Source organism: Trachemys scripta, chromosome 16 (genome assembly GCF_013100865.1).
Source record: "Trachemys scripta elegans isolate TJP31775 chromosome 16, CAS_Tse_1.0, whole genome shotgun sequence".
Taxonomy (NCBI): domain Eukaryota; kingdom Metazoa; phylum Chordata; order Testudines; family Emydidae; genus Trachemys; species Trachemys scripta.
The window spans coordinates 20,059,417-20,076,864 of NC_048313.1; the positions used below are offsets into that span (position 1 = coordinate 20,059,417).

Sequence of the window (17,448 nt, forward strand, 5' to 3'; positions counted from 1 at the left end):
GACACCTCTTAGCGGAGCCCAGACACGCTTGATGTGACTGACAGAGCATGCATCATCACTAAGAACCTCCTTCTACCTCCAAGGTGAGAAACTCCTGCAGAATGCAATACCTTCATCACAAGTTCAGTGCTCTTGTGGCTGCATGCTGGACTGGGATGTAGGATACCTGGGTTCTATTCCTGGCTCTGCTGGGTGACCTGGAGCAAGTGCCCCCCTGTGTGCCTCAGTTTCCCCTGACACCCTTTGTCTCTTTTGATTGTCAGCTGTTTGGGGCAGAGACTTTCTCACCATGTGGGTGTGCAATCCCTAGCACAATATGGTTCTGATCGCCGTTGGGGCCTCAAGGTGCTACCGCTATTTATAATAAAAGCAAACTCAGCAAGCGTTCTGAACTGATGCATTGGCACAGCTTGATCTGCAGCCTGATAAGGCCTTGTGGGGGAAGTGTGAGGTTGTCGTGATGGGTTTAACTCAAACTGATTTTGTTGAAAATCTTCCCCAAATTCAGCCGGCGCCCGCAGATGATGTGCTGTGAGACTGGGGAGGGGACACTGTGTGCTTGAGACAAAACCATGGTGTTGGCTTTATTCCCAGCTCTGCCACTGACCTGCTGAGTGATGTTGGGGGAGTCACAGCCCAGCTCGGTGCCTCAGTTTCCCCATCTGGAACATGGGGATAATCCTTATCTACATTACAGAGAGTTGTGAGGTTTAAACTACTTTACAGGAGGCAGCATAGCCCAGTGGCTAGGACACTGGACTAGGGTCTCAAGAGTCCTGGATTCTACACCCACTTCATCACTCTGTGCCTCGGTTTCCCCTCTTGCTCTTTAGACTGTGAGCTCCATGGGACAGGGGCTGCTCTTCCCTTGCTGTCTATGCAGCATCCAGCACAACGAGGCCTCAGTCTTGGTTACAGCCTTTTAGGAGCTACCATAATGTCAATAACTTGGGATGGTGAAAAAAGCCTAAGGAAATTAGGGGAAATTCAACAGGAGTTAGGTGCCTGACTCCCTTAGAAAATCCCATCCTGGATTCTTAGCAGCTCCGGCCTCATTCCATTCCATCCCACCCACCTCCAGTCGTTTCCAATGCCAACTGGGGAGCCAGTGTGTGGTGCCAACACCAATAGAAGCATGGGGTGGAGGCAGCAGGGAAGCGTATCGTGGCACGGTGCCCACTTGGTGCATTTAGAGCATGCCAGCCTCCAGGGCTGGTAACAAGGTCACTGAAGAAAAACAAAAAGGAAGAAAGAAACGAATGTGTCAATTTCTTGTAAACATGCCCTGTGGGAAAGAATGAAGGATGGGGGGTGCCCCTGGGAAAACACCTGCTCAAGGAGCAAAACAGGTGTCTGAAGGAAGGGTTCTAGCAGGGGCTGCTAGATTGTACTTTGAGATCTAGGAATGAAAAGTGAGGCGCTCTCTTTCTCTCATTCTCCATACCGATCCATCTGTTCCGATACAGAGCTATATCTAACAGATTTATTTGGGCATAAGCTTTCGTGGGTAAAAACCTCACTTCTTCAGATGCATCTGAAGAAGTGAGTTTTTTACCCACAAAAGCTTATGCCCAAATAAATCTGTTAGTCTTTAAGGTGCCACCAGACTCCTTGTTGTTTTTGTAGATACAGACTAACACGGCTACCCCATGATACTTGAGAGCTATATCTAGCTATCCATCTCTACACAGATCTATCCCGATATAGAAGTATACACCATACAAAGCTATACAGAATTATCTGTCCATCCCCATACAGAGCTCTATCTCTAGTGTGTCTCAGGGGATAGAGTACTGGAGTAGGACTCAGGAGACCTGGGTTCTGTTCTCAGCTCTACTACTGGCCTGGAGCAAGTCACTTCTCTCTGCATCTCAGTTTCCCCAGCTGTCAAATGGGGATAATGATACTGACTTCCTTTGTAAAGTGCTGTGAGATCTTCTGATCAAATGTGTTAGGCAGGAACAAGGGATTCTTAGTGATCTGTGCTGCTGCCTGTCACCATGACATCTGGAACCTCTTCCATGAAACAGATCAGCAATAGCAACGTCCCTAGGGGGCTCCATGTCATCTCTGTCTCTGCTCCCTTTTTGGGTCCTGGACACCTCTGCTCGGGGGAGGATTTGGGTTGGACTGGGAGATTCTTGGTGCGGGGTCAGTGGGGCGTGGGTGCTATGCTCTGGCAGATAGTGAAAGAGTTGGGCAGCATTTGTGGCTCAGACTCTGAGTTGGTCTAATCCAGGGGTTCTCAAACATCATTGCACTGCAACCCCCTTCTGACAACAAAAATTACTACACGACCCCCAGAGGGGGGAACAAAGCCCGAGCCCCACCGCCCCAGGGGCCCCACCAAATCTAAACCAGACCTGGCAACCCCATTAAAATTAAACCGCTGGTCTAATCTCCTCTGGAGGCTTGTTCCATGGCCAGATGCCACCTACAGCCTCACTGGAGGATGCATCCTTCATTCCGAGCCAGGATCAATGCCAACTCCACCTGCTGCCTGAGATAAACTGGCCGCAAATGAACTTTAACCCTAGGGAAAGGGGTGGAGATGACAGCCCTGGAGACAGTCAACCTCTGTTTAACCCCATTGCTGGGGCAATCTTCACGCTGCTCCCTCCTGGCCTGGAAAACACACTCCCACTATCCTTTGGGCACATGGCACCCGTGCAAGCCCTGAGTGTCCGTAGCTTCTCCGACACACACACAGCTATCTACAGACGCTGGCAGATGGCGAGCGGAGACTAGGATTATGGAGCCCGCAAAAGGGGGAGGGCTGTGAAGGGATTTCAAGGCAGGAAGGTCAGAGTGAGACTGGCTCTGGCCTTTCCTCTAACACTGCCCCCCGAGATGGGAAGAAGGCCTCTCCTGATGAAACTGGAGGCTGAGCTCCTAGGAGGGAATGCTGCACTTCCTCACTGAGGGTGGTGAAATTCTTCCTGATGCAGAGGGCTGGTCTGGCATTTAAGGGACTCAGGAGAGCTGGTGTCAATTCCCTGTTCTGACACAGAATCCCAATGGGGGCAAGTCACTTAATCATGCAGTGCCTCGATTTCCCCACTTGTAAAAGGGGGATGATAATCCTTCCTTCGTCTGTTCTGCTTTATTTTGACTGTGAGCTCTTGGTGGCAGGAATTGCCCTGTACAGCACCCTGGCACAGCAGTGCCCGGATCTCATGTGGGGGCCCTACATGCTATTGTAATGCAAATGCAGCGTTGACACCCCTTGTGACTTGATTGCAAGTCGTGTGATACTTGTTTTTTTCTTTAAAGTCCCAGCTGCTGGAGTGACGTGATGACTGAAGATACACTTAACACTGCCTCAGCATTGGGGGATGGACTAGGTGACCTCTTGAGGTCCCTTCTAGCCCTATATTTCTATTAATCTATGGCAAGAGAGACTCAGCTTTCATTTAAAAGAAAAAGTAAGTTTCTGGCCCTTGTGGAAGCTGGTAACTATGACCCCTAATGGCTCAAAGCCCAGAAGGCATAGAAAAAAAACCTGAAATGTATCATTTTTTAAAAATCTCATGATTTCCAGGGCCTGGCGTGGGATTTTTAAATGGGGTCGCCCGTACAGAAATAAGGCAGTGTCAGAGGGATAACAAAGAGTGACCCATGGGGGCTGGGTTTATAAAGGGCTACATAATTTAATGACCAAAGATGATAGCTGAAGTTGTACAAACAAAGATGATGATGGTACAAGGGTTAGCAACCACCATGCTCCAGGGAACGAACTGATCACAGCAGGGGTCAGGAAGGAATCCAAAGGCCATATGTTGCCATATGAGAGACTAGGTTTATTTGGCTTAAGGAGGGTTTTCTTTTCCATCTTACTTTGCATCTTAAGTATCTAGCACTGGCCACTGTTGGACGCCAGACAGTGGATTTGGTAGACAAATGGTCTGATGGCAAATCTTCTGATCCGAAGCATTAATATTAAAGGGCACATGGTCATGATCTTATGCTTGGTCATCTTCCCTTTCTGTTTCTAGGTACATGCTCAGGCTCCTCATTTTGCAGGTCCTTGGTGCCGTGTGGGTTACACAAGCACATGTTGCATGTGGGTTCTACCAGGGTGCGTTGCCACATGGGTCACCAGTGCAACAGGGGAGACAGTTTCAGTCTCCTTTTCTTCTCCCTCACCCGTTTTCTCCGAAAAGTAACAAATTACTGGGGCCAGATGATGCTCTTGTTTCATGAGAAACACAGGCACTGTCCAATCTGCCTAATCCAGTCTCTGGTCTTCTACTGTGGACAATACTAGATGTGTCACAGGATGAAAGAAACTCCATATGGCCAATAATGGAATGGCTTTCTTCCCAAGCCCTCTCAGAAGCTGGTTCATATCCTGAAGAATGAGGATTTATAGCCCTTCTCATACATATTTTGACCCCATCTAATGTAACCGTGTGGCTGAGATCAGATCTGGTGCCTCGGGTGTTTTTACCACCTAAATTCTGGGCCTAAGTTGGCTGTGGCCCTGTCATGCTACCCAAGGAGTAGAAAGAGAGTCAATAACTGGGACCTCATGCCTGAGGCAGGGTGCTGGGTTCAGTTCCTCACAATAAAGGGATCTCTGCAGAGCTCTGGGGCCATGCCCTGCCCAGAGCCAGCGCTGGCTGGAAATTTTCCATCAAAACTGGTGGGGGGGTTTTGAGGGAAAATCAGGTTTTTGAGTAATCGCAGTTTTTCACAAAAAGCGTTTTTCTTCCCTCTGAAAAATTCCATTTTTTTAAAAATGTAATACCTCACACTGGAAATATTCCCATTCTGCAATGCCACCGCAGTGCCTCATAGGAGTCATAGTGTGGCTGCTCCCATTCTCCTCCATGGGCCACATTCCCCAGCTGGGCTTCATCTCCCATGATGCACAGCCTTCCCTCAGCAAGAGGGGAGATCATGGTGCATCATGGGAGATGTAGTCCAACCAGCGAAACTGGCATACAGAGGAGAATGGAGGCATGAAACATCCAAACTACAACATCCATGAGGCACTGCAGCCTTGCGTCTACCATAATACACAGCCTCCTCCCCTCTTGGTGAGTGAGCATGGTGCATCATTGGAGATGTAGTCCGAACAGGAAGTCTGGCCAACAGAGGAGAACGGGGGCATAAGGCTCCTGGATTACAATTCCCATGAGGTCCTGTGGTGCCTTTCTGAATCAAAATATTTCCAATTTTGATTTTTTTGCCCAAATCTCAACATTTTCCACAGCCATACTTGCTGTGTCTCCTTCCCTCGCCTCACCTGATCTGACTCTAGGAGCTACGCAACATTCTGCTTGGTTACTGTTTGGCTGGGATACCCACAGTGAAACCCCAGAGGGCTGTCGGCTGTGGTGAGGGTGATTCAGAAGAGGATGTGCTTCCTGTGTGGTGAGCGCTGCGCCTTGTGCGGTGCTTGGCTGCTGGAAGTGTCAAATTTTGGAAGAGGTCAAACCAAGATGGCCAACCCTCTGCGGTTATTAATGATCCCCTGGTGCATCTGCAACAGCTTCCACCATCCTGTGTCTATGCCCAGCACTCCCCTGCAGGGGGACCTGTGGCTCTTTGCTTCCTGTTCTCAGCACCCAAGGGTCTGGCTGTCGTTACAGACTCTCCTGACACCTGGTCCTTCTGCGGCAAGAGGGAGACCCTGGTGCACATCTGTATTGAGCGTGCCAGGCGGCAGCCCCTCTTCTGCATCCTCCAGGACTTCCAACCGAGGTTCTGGCTGCACTTTCCCCCTCACTTGCATCTTCTCATATACTCTATCCATGGTCCCATGGAGCAGCAAGACCCGCTTGTCAGCCTCCTCCTGACACTGACCAAGAAGGCCTCCACCAGACGAGGTGGAGCAAGAGCTACAGGAGGGCGTTCTTTGACTTCAGGGCCTATTTCCATTTCCTTGTTGCACCACATCTCTGGGCAGAGTTCCTCTGGGCCGCAACCACTGACTCCTTGAACTCCCTTAAGGCGCTGTCTGGGGTTCTCTGCTTGGTGTCCCCCTCTGGATTCCCTAGTTTTGGCCCCACAGTGCTCACTCCCATCCCTGTTTTTCATTTCCTGTCCCACATGGTCATTTGCCTACAGGGCTCAGTGGCTCCTCCTCCTCAATAAGGAAGCCCCACCCCAGAGCTGGCTGCATTTCGGCAGTGGGCGCAATGATTTTCAAGTGTTGCTAGGGTGCCCTCAACCATAGTGCCCAGCTGCCAATGTCATCACATGGTCAGCAAGGTAAAAAAACAACCACCAGGCGATTCGCACACAGGCACGCCAAGCGCTCTGCACCTCCCACCAGATATATGCTCGCCAACAGGCCTACGCCTCCCATCACACACACAGGACGTGACACCGACAACCCAAACCTAAACGCCCCTCCCTCCCCCCGCCCCCATTCACAATAACTTGGACCCTGGGCCGAACTCCTGCTGCATTTCTCGAGCCAACCCTCCAACTTGTATCATTACAGCGGGACTGTGGGTCTGAACCCTCCCAGAACGGGGGGCAAAGCTTGGCAATTCAGGCATCCCTCAGTGTGGGCTGAACCAGAACGTCACAGATGGATCCAGAACCATTTTTTTTTGGCGGGGGGTGGGGTGCAGTTGGATCCGACCTGTATCCAGACTTGCCAACGGGCTTCTATCGCTGGGCTAGAACCGGAATCTGGTTCAGAGAGTGGGAGCCAGCTCCAGAATCCATCCCCTAGCTGAGGATGGGGCAAAATGGAGAGGAGGAGGGGGAGGTTTGTTCCCTGGCAACCTGCCTCCCCAGGGGAGGGAGCGTCAGGAAACAGGATCATCCCCGCCCAACTGGAGCCCCGAGTTCAAAGGGCATTTCCGAGAGCCCGCCTGGGAGATGACTTCATCCCTTAGTGAAGGGGCTTTATTTTCCCACTGGTGGGGTGGATGGGGGGGAAGGAGCCGGGGGGGGGGGGACTGTGGGGGGGGGAGGTTGTCTCTTAAGCTACCGGATATGATTTTCTCATTCATACATTGCACCCCCAGGACATAGAGTGTGGTGGGGGGGTGGAGGGTGGAATCTGGCTCTCAGCAGAGTCGCTCAGTGATGCAATCATCAGACTGTCGGTCTTTCCTGCCCAAACAGTTTCCTTAATGAGCCAATGTGGTCATTTCCCCTGTGCTGCCCTCCCCTCCCCCAGCATACACATACATCCCGGGATCGGTGACCTCAGTCGGCATCGAAGGACTTAGCATCAGAAGATGCTTGAAGCACAGTAATTCCAGCTTCTATTACAGCAGTGCCCTGCCACTGCCAGCTGGGACTCCGGGGCTGTGAGCTTCTGTTACAGCAGTGCCCTGCCACTGCCAGCTGGGACTCCAGGGCTGTGAGCTTCTGTTACAGCAGTGCCCTGCCACTGCCAGCTGGGACTCCAGGGCTGTGAGCTTCTGTTACAGCAGTGCCCTGCCACTGCCAGCTGGGACTCCGGGACTGTGAGCTTCCAGCCAGCAGTGCCCCACCACTGCCAGCTGGGACTCCGGGGCTGTGAGCTTCTATTACAGCAGTGCCCCACCACTGCCAGCTGGGACTCTGGAACTGTGAGCTTCTGTTACCGCAGTGCCCTGCCACTGCCAGCTGGGACTCTGGAACTGTGAGCTTCTGTTACAGCAGTGCCCTGCCACTGCCAGCTGGGACTCCAGGGCTGTGAGCTTCTGTTACAGCAGTGCCCTGCCACTGCCAGCTGGGTCTCTGGAGCTGTGAGCTTCTGGCTGGCAGTGCAACCAGGACCCTAGGACCATTCACACTGAGACTGTTTCATGGCTGCCCTGCGCCAGGTTAAGTTATTTACACCAGTGCAACGAGAGTGAAAAACCTTCCCCATTCTGCTCAGGTAGCGTTTCACACCTGCTCTGCACTGGTGTAAAAGGCTGCACGGGGTGCAGGGCAGCAATGAGCGGGGCTCCTCTTGCCAAGTATGTGCTGCAAAGAGAACTCCCATCCATGTAAGCTGATCAGAGTCCCCCTCCCTCTCTAGCCTCACGCTGCTGCCCCAGGAGGAAGCCCTAGAGAAAGGCTGAGTGGGACCCCCGGCCTCGTGAAGAGCAGGGGACCAGATGCCAAAGGCCATCAGCAAGATAAACATCACTCCAGCCTCAAGCAAACTCCATTTCCTCCAGGGGTTACTGGCTCCACAGTTGAAAACAAATGCTCAAAGCAGTCCCAATCCCCCTGGGATCGAGGACAGTAGTACAAGTCTCACTGGACAAAGGGGGAAACTGAGGCAGAGTGAGGCTAAGTGACTTACCAAGGTTACAGAGGCAGCCTGTGGCAGAACAGGGTTTTGAACTCAGGTGTCCCAGGGAATCAGCGAGTGCCCTCACCATTGGGCCATCCTTCCTAGCCAGTCCCTGAAATCTGTCTGGCTGTCCGTCCACCCATCCGTCCACCTACCCACACAGCTAGCTAGCGAGGTCAAGCTCGGCATGGCCACAGCCTGCATTGGGCCTGGGGACCCAGCAGTGTCCCTGTCTGTGACACTGGCGCTACCATGCGTTCACTGAACGAAGCCACCTGGCATAACTCCCTTTCTCCCCAATGTGCGTGGTAACATACATGTGCACACACACACTCCATGCATCGATACACATGCATGCCTGCACATCACTGTGCACCTGGATGCATGTGTCACCATAAAGGTGTGACCCTGTGTACACCTGGCTCAACCTACAAAGGTGCTGGTCTCAGCACGCGTACATTAAAGTGTGTGTACACGCACTGATAGCTGTGTGTGCTCGCATTCCAACAGATTGGTGTGAACACGTGTGCATGTGGCCATGTGCTTGTGCACTCATGTAGATGTGAACATGTGTCAACATACACTGACATATATGGGCACGCACATGTACGAACATATAGGTGATAATGTGTGTGCACAGCAACACTCATCAACATGTGTGCACATGTATCAGCACACAGGTGTATGCACAGGTTAAGACAGGTATGTGCATATGTGTCTGTCTTCATCAGGGGGCAGGCAATGTGGCCTAGTGGATAGACTTCAGTGGGGCTCTGCCATCGGCACCCACTCCCCATAATTATTTTGCTCCCTCATAATTACTTCTATGGGAGCAGTGCTGAGCTCAGGATCCCCCCCCTCCCCCGGTGCCAGGCTCTGCATGGATACAGAGTGAGAGACAGCCCTTGCCTGAAAGCGTTCTGTCCATATAGAGGGTAGGAGGGGAAACCGAGGCACAGAGCAGGGCAGTGACTTGCCCCAGGTCACGCAGCATTCAGCACCCAGGCTCCCAGTCCAGCACTTGGTCCACTAGCCCATGTTGCCTCGCCCCATTGCCCCATCCCTGGCAGCCACAGGGTCCCCATTACCCCCTCTTAACACAGCCCCAATCGCTGCAGTGTTTGGGGGGGGCAAAGCCCGAATGTCCACCCTGCTCTTGACCCTCCCCCTTTCCCTACTTTGCGGACCCCCCCCGACTGCCCCCAGCTCTGAGGCCCGGCCCGATCCCCCGGGGTTTGCTACGGCCCAGCGCAGCGCGGGGGACGGAGGCGGAATCCGCAGCCCTAAATCCCAGACCGGGCCGATCCCCATGTCGCCGCTTCCTGAACATCACGTGAATACCGACTACGGGGGGGGGCGGGGGGCGGGCGCTGCGGCATTGCCATGGCAACGGATCCCAGCGCTCGGAGCATGAAGTCAGCACTAATATTATCGCTGACACCATGGAGGGGAGGGGGGAGTCACGTGGGGCAGCGGAGGGAGGGGAACCGGCCGGCCGGCGGGGGTGGGGTGAGGAGAACCACGTGGGGCACAGGAGCTCCTTGATACTGACCTCGAGGCCTTTCCCATGACCCCCCCAACTGCCCCCCATACTGCCCCCTGGGCTCCCTCTGCCACCCAACTGCCCCATGATCCCCCCATACTGCCCCCTGGGCTCCCTCCGCCACCCAACTGCCCCATGATCCCCCCAACTGTCCCCTAGGCTCTCTCCGCCACCCAACTGCCCCATGACCCCCCCCCAACTGTCCCCTAGGCTCCCTCCGCCACCCAACTGCCCCATGATCCCCCCATACTGCTCCCTGGGCTCCCTCCGCCACCCAACTGCCCCATGATCCCCCCATACTGCTCCCTGGGCTCCCTCCGCCACCCAACTGCCCCATGATTCCCCCCAAATGCCTCCCCCATACTGCCCTCTGGGCTCCCTCCACCATCCAACTGCCCCAATGATCCCACCAAACTGCCCCCACACACTCCCCAAACTGCCCCCCTGATCCTCTGAAACTGCTCCCCACCAAACTGCCCCCTGCACGCCCTCCCCCTCAAACTGCCCCCCAGGCTCCCTCCAACACCCAACTGCCCCACACACTCCCCACCACCAAAGTGCTCCCTCCCCCACCAAACTGCCCCCATGACCCCCCCAAAACTGTTTCCAGGCTTTCCCAAAACTACTCCCTGTGCGCTCCCCCCACAAAAATGCCCCCTGAACTCCCCCTCAAACTACCCTGCACACTCCCCCCAACTATCCATGCACTGCTCCTCCCCCAAAACTGCTCCCCTGCGCTTCCCCCAAGCTATTCCCTCCACTTCCTGCCACCAAACTGCCCCATGATCCCCCAAATTGCCCTCACACCCCTCCAAACTGCATCCTGTGCTCCCTCCAAAATACCCCCATGCTCCCCCAAACTGCCTCACAAGCTCCCCCGTCCCCAAATTGTCCCCCACGCTGCCCTCCCATACTCCCTCTGCTACCACTCGCCCTGCACGCCAACTGCTGCCCTCCCAACTCCTTACCCAGGCAGGGGCACTGGTTGTGGCGGGAGCCCCCCAGTACTCCAGCACTGGCCTCTCCCAGCAGGGGGTGCTGTAGGAAGTGGTGGAGGTGGGCCACAGAGGCATAATATAGGGGGTGCCCCAGTACTCCTTATAGCAGGGCCCAAGTTAAGCAGGGTCCCAGCTGGTCAGCAGCTAGAGATGGGAGACTCCTCCTCACCCAACCCCTGCACAAAGGGAGGTAGGGAATGCCCTCCCCCCTCCCCCTCCCCCCCAGCAGCCAGGCCCGGTGGGGCAGGGTGGGATTGGGGTGCCCTTTCTGACTCCACACTTTTCCATGCTACACACCAACACCAGGACTGGGTGGGAGATTAAAGCAGCGGCAGGGTGCCAGGATTCCTGGGTTCTCATCCCAAGAAGTCACTCCCCTCCCTCAGTGCCTCAGTTTCCCCATGTGTGACTGAGGTGTGATCTTTCCCTGTGGGGGAATGAGAGCTCAAGACCGACAGACTTCGATGACTAAAGGGGCTCAGCCCCTGCTCAGTGGGGCTCTCAAATGACCCCCCCCCCACTGGCAGCCTCCCCGCATCCCATACCCCCACCCCCATGGCCTGGCATGAAGGGAGGTCATCATCTCCAAGCCGATTAGCGGCTCCACGTTAATTCCTTAGGGCGCATTAGAAGAGGGAGCAGAAAAGTGGCGGCTAAACAGATTAGGGGTTGGGAGGGGGGCACCTGAGGATCCTCCTGGCTCCCTCCCCTTCCCCCGACATAGCAGGGTAGCAAGGGGCTCTTTCTACAGCACTCCTTGCTGGGAGAGGCCAGGACTGGAGTAGCCGGGAGCTCCCCCCCACTGCCAGTGCTGCTGCCCAACTCCCCACAGTGCCCGCTGGTGGGAGAGGCCGGGAGCTCCTCTCACAACCAGCACTCCTGCCCCGCTCCTTACAGCACCCCCTGCTGGGAGTGGCTGGGGCTGGAGTAGCCAGGAGCTCTCCCAACAGCCAGTGCTCCTGCCCCGCTCCCTACAGCGCCCCCTGCTGGGAGAGGCCAGGACTGGGTAGCCAGGAGCTCCCCCCAGAGCCAGCGCTCCTGCCCCGCCCCCTGCTGGGACTGCAGTAAACTAACCAACCATCTCCCTGCTGTGGGGTGGTCCGGGGGACAAGAGGGGGAAGCATCCAAACCCCAAAGCAGGGGCAGCACCAGGATAGTCCAATCAACCCAAAGAGGGAGGATCAAGGACACTAATCCCTGACCCTATAATATACGAGATCACAGGGGAGGGAGAAGGGGTTGGGCAGGGTCTTGCTGGGTCAGGTTCTGTTGTGCTTGCCAGCAGCAAGATGACTTTGAGCCAATGGGAGGCTGTGTGTGTGTGTTGTGTGTATGCGAGCACGCACACGTGTCCACACACAGGCTGACTCACTGTATCTAGGGCCTGGCTGGACCAATGGAATGAGGCCCGGCTTGTTGTAAGTTTCTTAGGCAGGATGTAGGGCAGGGGATCGATCTAAGTGGATCAGCACCATGCTTGCCCAGCCTCCTAGTAACAGCTGGGGGCTGGAAGGCGGCAGCAGGACCCGCCTCCCCCCGTCTGGAGTTGGCTCTGCCCCCGGAGAGTCTGTCCTGCCGGAGCCTCTGGGTTTTTATTATTCGATAGGTTCAAGGTTGCTGCAAGGGGCAAATTCAGAGCAAGAGAGAGAGACTGTGAACACTTATCCTCCTCCCTCACCTCTCCCAATCTCAGAGCACTTTAGGGGCACCTCACATGGGGAAACCGAGGCATGGAAAAATTAAAGGGATTTGCTCCAGGTGATTCAATTGGATAAGAACCCAGGTCAGGAGTCTGGACTCACTGTGGCCCCACCCCACCACAATCACGGCACTACACTCCTCTCCCAGTGCTGGGTCAAGCCCAGGAGTCCTGGCCCCCTAACCCCTGCGCTGTCTGATAAATACCCCAACACGCCTATTCCCAGAGCAGGGAACAGAAGCCAGGAGTCCTGACTCCCAGACCCCCCCCTGCTCTAACCACTAGACCCCACTCCCCTCCCAGAGCTGGAGATAGAAGCCAGGAGTCCTGACTCCCAGACCCCCTCGCTCTAACCACTAGACCCCACTCCCCTCCCAGAGCTGGGGATAGAACCCAGGAGTCCTGGCTTTCAGTCTCCTCCTGCACTGGACCATGTTTCTCTCCCAGAGCTAAAAACAGAACCCAGGAGTCCAGGCCCCCTGTGCTCTGAACCACAGGACCACCCCTTCCTGCAACCAGGGCCAACTGCAGCGTGCGAAGACTTGGACAAGAAGCACATCTTGGGGCAGTGGGGACTGTGTGGAAGAGTCCATGTGAGGAGACTGGGTGGGGTGGGGTTGGGGAGAGGACTCTGGCGGGTGGGCCGGTGGGGCTGAGTCCATTTCCTGCGCTGACTGCGACGGAAGGAGCGTGAGCCACTGGTAAAATCAAACCCTCCCAGCCATCCTGAACCTCGGTCCCTTTCGAGAGACGGCTCAGAACCAGAACCCGCCCCACCCTGCTCTCACCACCTACATCCCTGGAAGGTTCCGATACCTGGAACCTGGAGCCAAACCAGCCCTGTTTGGAAACCTCCAGCTGCCCCAGGACAAGTCCTTCCTGCCTTTTTGGGAGGCTCTGCAACTCCATAAGCCAATCCGGCCCTCCATCTCCGTGCTCCCTTCTGCAGCGCCCGAGGCGGGGGAGATGGCAAGGGGGCGGGCTCGTAGCTGGGCTACTGGGGCCTCGTTTATGTCTGTGAATTAGGTTATTCATTCTGGAGCCTGGGAAGTGGCGGGTTCTACTCCCCCCAACCAAAACCGGCCTAAAGGTTTGATTCGGAGCTGGATCCTGGACTGATACTGGAGCGCAGGTGTGTGTGTCTCTGAATCGGTTTGGATATGGCCCGAGGTGGCAGCAATCAAGATCTGGGCCCAAGAAGCAGGCAACGATGCCCAGTGTTGAGAACTGGCCAGTGGTGACACCTGTGAGCTGCATGAGGCCTCTCACGCTGCTGGCACCAAAGGAAAAACCCAACGGCGACGACACGTTAACAGCAACCCCACGGTTACTTGAGACAAACAGGAAACTCAGCCAGACTCCCCTGTGGGAATCCACGCACGCTCCAGGACGCTTATGTCAAGGGCAATGGAGATTGCAAAGCAAAGGGCTTCAAATGCCAGAGGCAGAACCTTCCCAGGGACGCACCACGGCGCAGGGAGTCACTCACTGCACCCGAACGGCACAGCCCCGGGAGCGGAACAGGAACAAGGAGAACAGCACGTTGAATGACTGCCAGATCACCACCACCACCACCACTCCACTCCCATCCACAGCCTGTTCTCATCCTGTGCCTATCCCCATGGTATCAGAGCCCTGAACGCGACAGAAAGTGTTGGTGTGCAGCTACTAAACAGCGGCTGCATCCCACCCCAGAGGCGGCAGCATTGCAACAGTTGGTGAAGCCAGCCCTGTATACTCAGCTGCCACGTCCCACCCCAGAGGTGGCTGCATTAGATTGTAAACTCATTGGGGCAGCAATTTTTTCTTTGGTGTTGTTGCAGCACCTAGCACGACGGGCTCCTGGGGCCTGACTGGGGCTCCTGGGGGCTACAGGCGAACAAATAAACTCTTAACAGAAGAAACATGCCTATATAGAGAGATGGTAAATGGGGCAAGGCGGTTATTATGCACCGATGGTCCAGATAAGAAAGAGCCACCCCAGGCACCAAAGCAGCGGAGGCTCATCCCAGCAGCAGCACAGAGAGTTGGTGATTTGCCCCTCCCAGATCCCGTTTGCTCCTGGCCACCGCATGGAAACTTCACCCCCGCCATGACTCCCCATGCTGCAGCAGCTCCAGCTGCCTTCTAGGTTTATAGGGTCCAGGCCAATTGGGGAGGGCAGGAGTTTGCCCCCCTCCCATGTGAGCAGAAGCTGCGCTACAGGGTGTGGGCATGGCCTGGGTGGGGGGGGCCGGCCGGATACTGCTGCAGCCCTGGATTCACAAGGGGATGAGTTAGGTGGTCTCAGCCTCGTCCCCAACAGACTCAGAGCTGCATCGTAATGGCCACCTGGCTATAGGATTGCTCCAGGGCTGGGCTAGGAGTGAGCTCTGTGTGTGTGTGTTGGGGGGAGCCCAGGGGGCTGGAATAGCAGCGGGGTCGGGGGTTAGGATTGAGGGGCACTGGCAGAGCTGTGGGGAAGAGCTCACGGCTGGACCAGCAGGAGGATGTGAGTTGGGATGGAGGGGCAGGGACAGCGCTGGGCATGGAGGGAGTCCAGGGGCCTGGAATAGCAGGGGGGTCCGGGGTTGGGATTGAGGGGCACTGGCAGAGCTGTGTGGGATGCGGGGAGCTCACGGCTGGACCAGCAGGTGGGATGCGAGTTGGGATGGAGGGGCAGGGACAGCGCTGGGCATGGGGGGAGTCCAGGGGCCTGGAATAGCAGGGGGGTCCGGGGTTGGGATTGAAGGGCACTGGCAGAGCTGTGGGGAAGAGCTCACAGCTGGACCAGCAGGAGGATGTGAGTTGGGATGGAGGGGCAGGGACAGAGCTGGGCATGGGGGGAGCTCAGGGCTGGGATGGCAGAGGGGCTGTGGGTCGGGATTGAGGGACATCAGCCAAGCTGGAGGGGGAGCCCAGGGCCAGAACAGCAGGGGGCTGTGGGCTGGGATTAAGGGGCACCAGCCCATCCATGGCTGGGATCCCCGGTCAGCTGACTGCTAGCCTCTTGCCTCGAGTGGCCGCTCCGCTCCCCAAGAAGCCAGCGCTGCCGCTCCGAGAGCCGCCTCCCCGACGTATCCGCGTGGCCGGCCGCACCCCGGGGGACCCCTGTCGCCGAGCAGCCTCTGCTCCGCTCCCATCCCCTCCATTGTTCCGCCTTCAGCCTCAGCGCCCGGCTTCGCCCCAACGACGAGCCACCTGCGTCCCGGCTCGTGGCACCACCGCTTTGCCTCGCAACAGCTCCCCGCAAATCTGCCCCGACAACCCAGCCGCCGTGCCAATCAGCGCCGGGCGGGGGCCTCACGTGCGGGGGGAGGGGGAGAGGCTGCGACGGCACGGGCCCCTCTCCGCGGGCTGCGGGCGGGGAGCCAGACATGCCGTCACCTTGTTAAATGGAGCAAAAGGATCCTGGAGTCAATTTGAATTTTTCATCAGTAACATGTTATAAAATATTAACGGGAGCCGAGGGGGGAGAGATATGGTGCGAAACAAACCAGGGAAGGAGGGCAGGTCATCTCCGGGGAAGCTGGGGTGATGTCTGACAACAAGGATTGAACTGGGGCGCTCCCCGGCTCAGAGTACAAGCTGCTCCAGCTTGAGCCAAAGTCTACAGCAGTGGCTGTCCCCGCCTCACATCCACTGCAGCCAGGGGGCTGTGTAATGTACACCCATGGGGGTCGTCCTGGGATTGGGGGCAGGATCCTAGGGAGAAGGTAACTGACATGGTGAGGCAGCAGGCCCAGAAGTGGGGGTGGGGGGAGCCAGGACATCATGGGGGGGAAAAGAGGGAGCAGCCAGCCACCAGCCCATCTGGGGGAGCCCCCAGCGGGCTCCGAGCCAACGTAGCCACTCCCTGTACCTGGGTGGGGGATGCCACATCTTGGCCGTATGCAGCCGGGTGCAGAGCTGCCTTAGCTTGGATGGAGCCACCCCCGAATGCCTCCCAACGCTGGGCTAGTGAAAGGGGCAATTCATTCACGCCTCCTCCCCTGGGCCCACCCAGCCCTGGGCTAACACCCCTGTGTACTGGGGGGTGTTTACTCCACGGCCTGATCTCTCAGTACCCACCCTCGGCACAGACCAGCTCCTCGACAAGACACCATTTCACCAGGGGGGGAAGCTCACGGATATGGCCCGCAGCCAGCCCTGACCTCTCCTGGGGGCACCCCCCAGCACAGCCAAACACATCCTCTTTGGCTGTGTCTACTGCAGAGGCAGCCCAGGCTCTCATCCAGGGGTTGCCCCTAACCCATCTTCCATCCGCACACAAAACCCTCCAACCCCGGTTTGGTGGTGCCTCAAACCAGGCTAGCTCGGGGTAGGGGCCTGAGCCTGGGTTCTGCTTTTCCCCAGGTTGGTAACCCACCCCGTTTGCCGTGTGGATGCAAGTTACAGCCTACTCCTGTGGGCCTTCCTGTTCCTGCTCACCCAACCCCCCCAGCTGAGAGTCAGCCTCGGCACCAGGTTACTTTGCACGTGCTCCAGAGGCTACGGAGCCCCGAGTCTTGATTGGACCCCCCACCCCACCCCACCCTTCTAATGAGTCTCAGCAAATCCTAGTGCAGACGTGGCAAGCTCAGCAGGTCGGCAGCTCTACCTCCATGGAGCTGGCTGGGGCAAGAGCTGGGCCCCACCTGCTGCGTGAAGGTGGCACTACCCTGTTCCCTGCCTCCAGAGTTGTACAGCTTTTTGCCATGCTCTACTGGGGAGGGATAGCTCAGTGGTTTGAGCATTGGCCTCCTAAACCCAGGGTTGTGAGTTCAATCCTTGAGGGGGCCATTTAGGGAACTGGGGTAAAAATCTGTCTGGGGATTGGCCCTGCTTTGAGCAGGGGGTTGGACTAGATGACCACCTGAGGTCCCTTTTGATTCTATGATACCACACCTTGTTCCTGAGGAAGGAGACAGCTGCTGGAAATGATGCAGCTTCTGGCCCGATCGGTGGTGGTGTGGCTGTTGGTGACTCACAGGAGCTCTCAGAACCAGCA

The 17,448-nt window shown here is 56.4% G+C and overlaps 1 protein-coding gene across 1 annotated transcript in view; it reads right to left on the reverse strand.

Annotated features, from left to right (window-relative positions):
- The window catches only part of MAP3K12 (mitogen-activated protein kinase kinase kinase 12), a 32,659-nt gene extending 25,977 nt beyond the window's left edge, over positions 1–6,682 (reverse strand). The window contains exon 1 of the mRNA XM_034793024.1: positions 6,599–6,682. The gene's annotated coding sequence lies outside the window, so the exon portion shown is untranslated. The remainder of the gene's footprint in view (positions 1–6,598) is intronic.
- Positions 6,683–17,448: the final 10,766 nt, after the last annotated feature.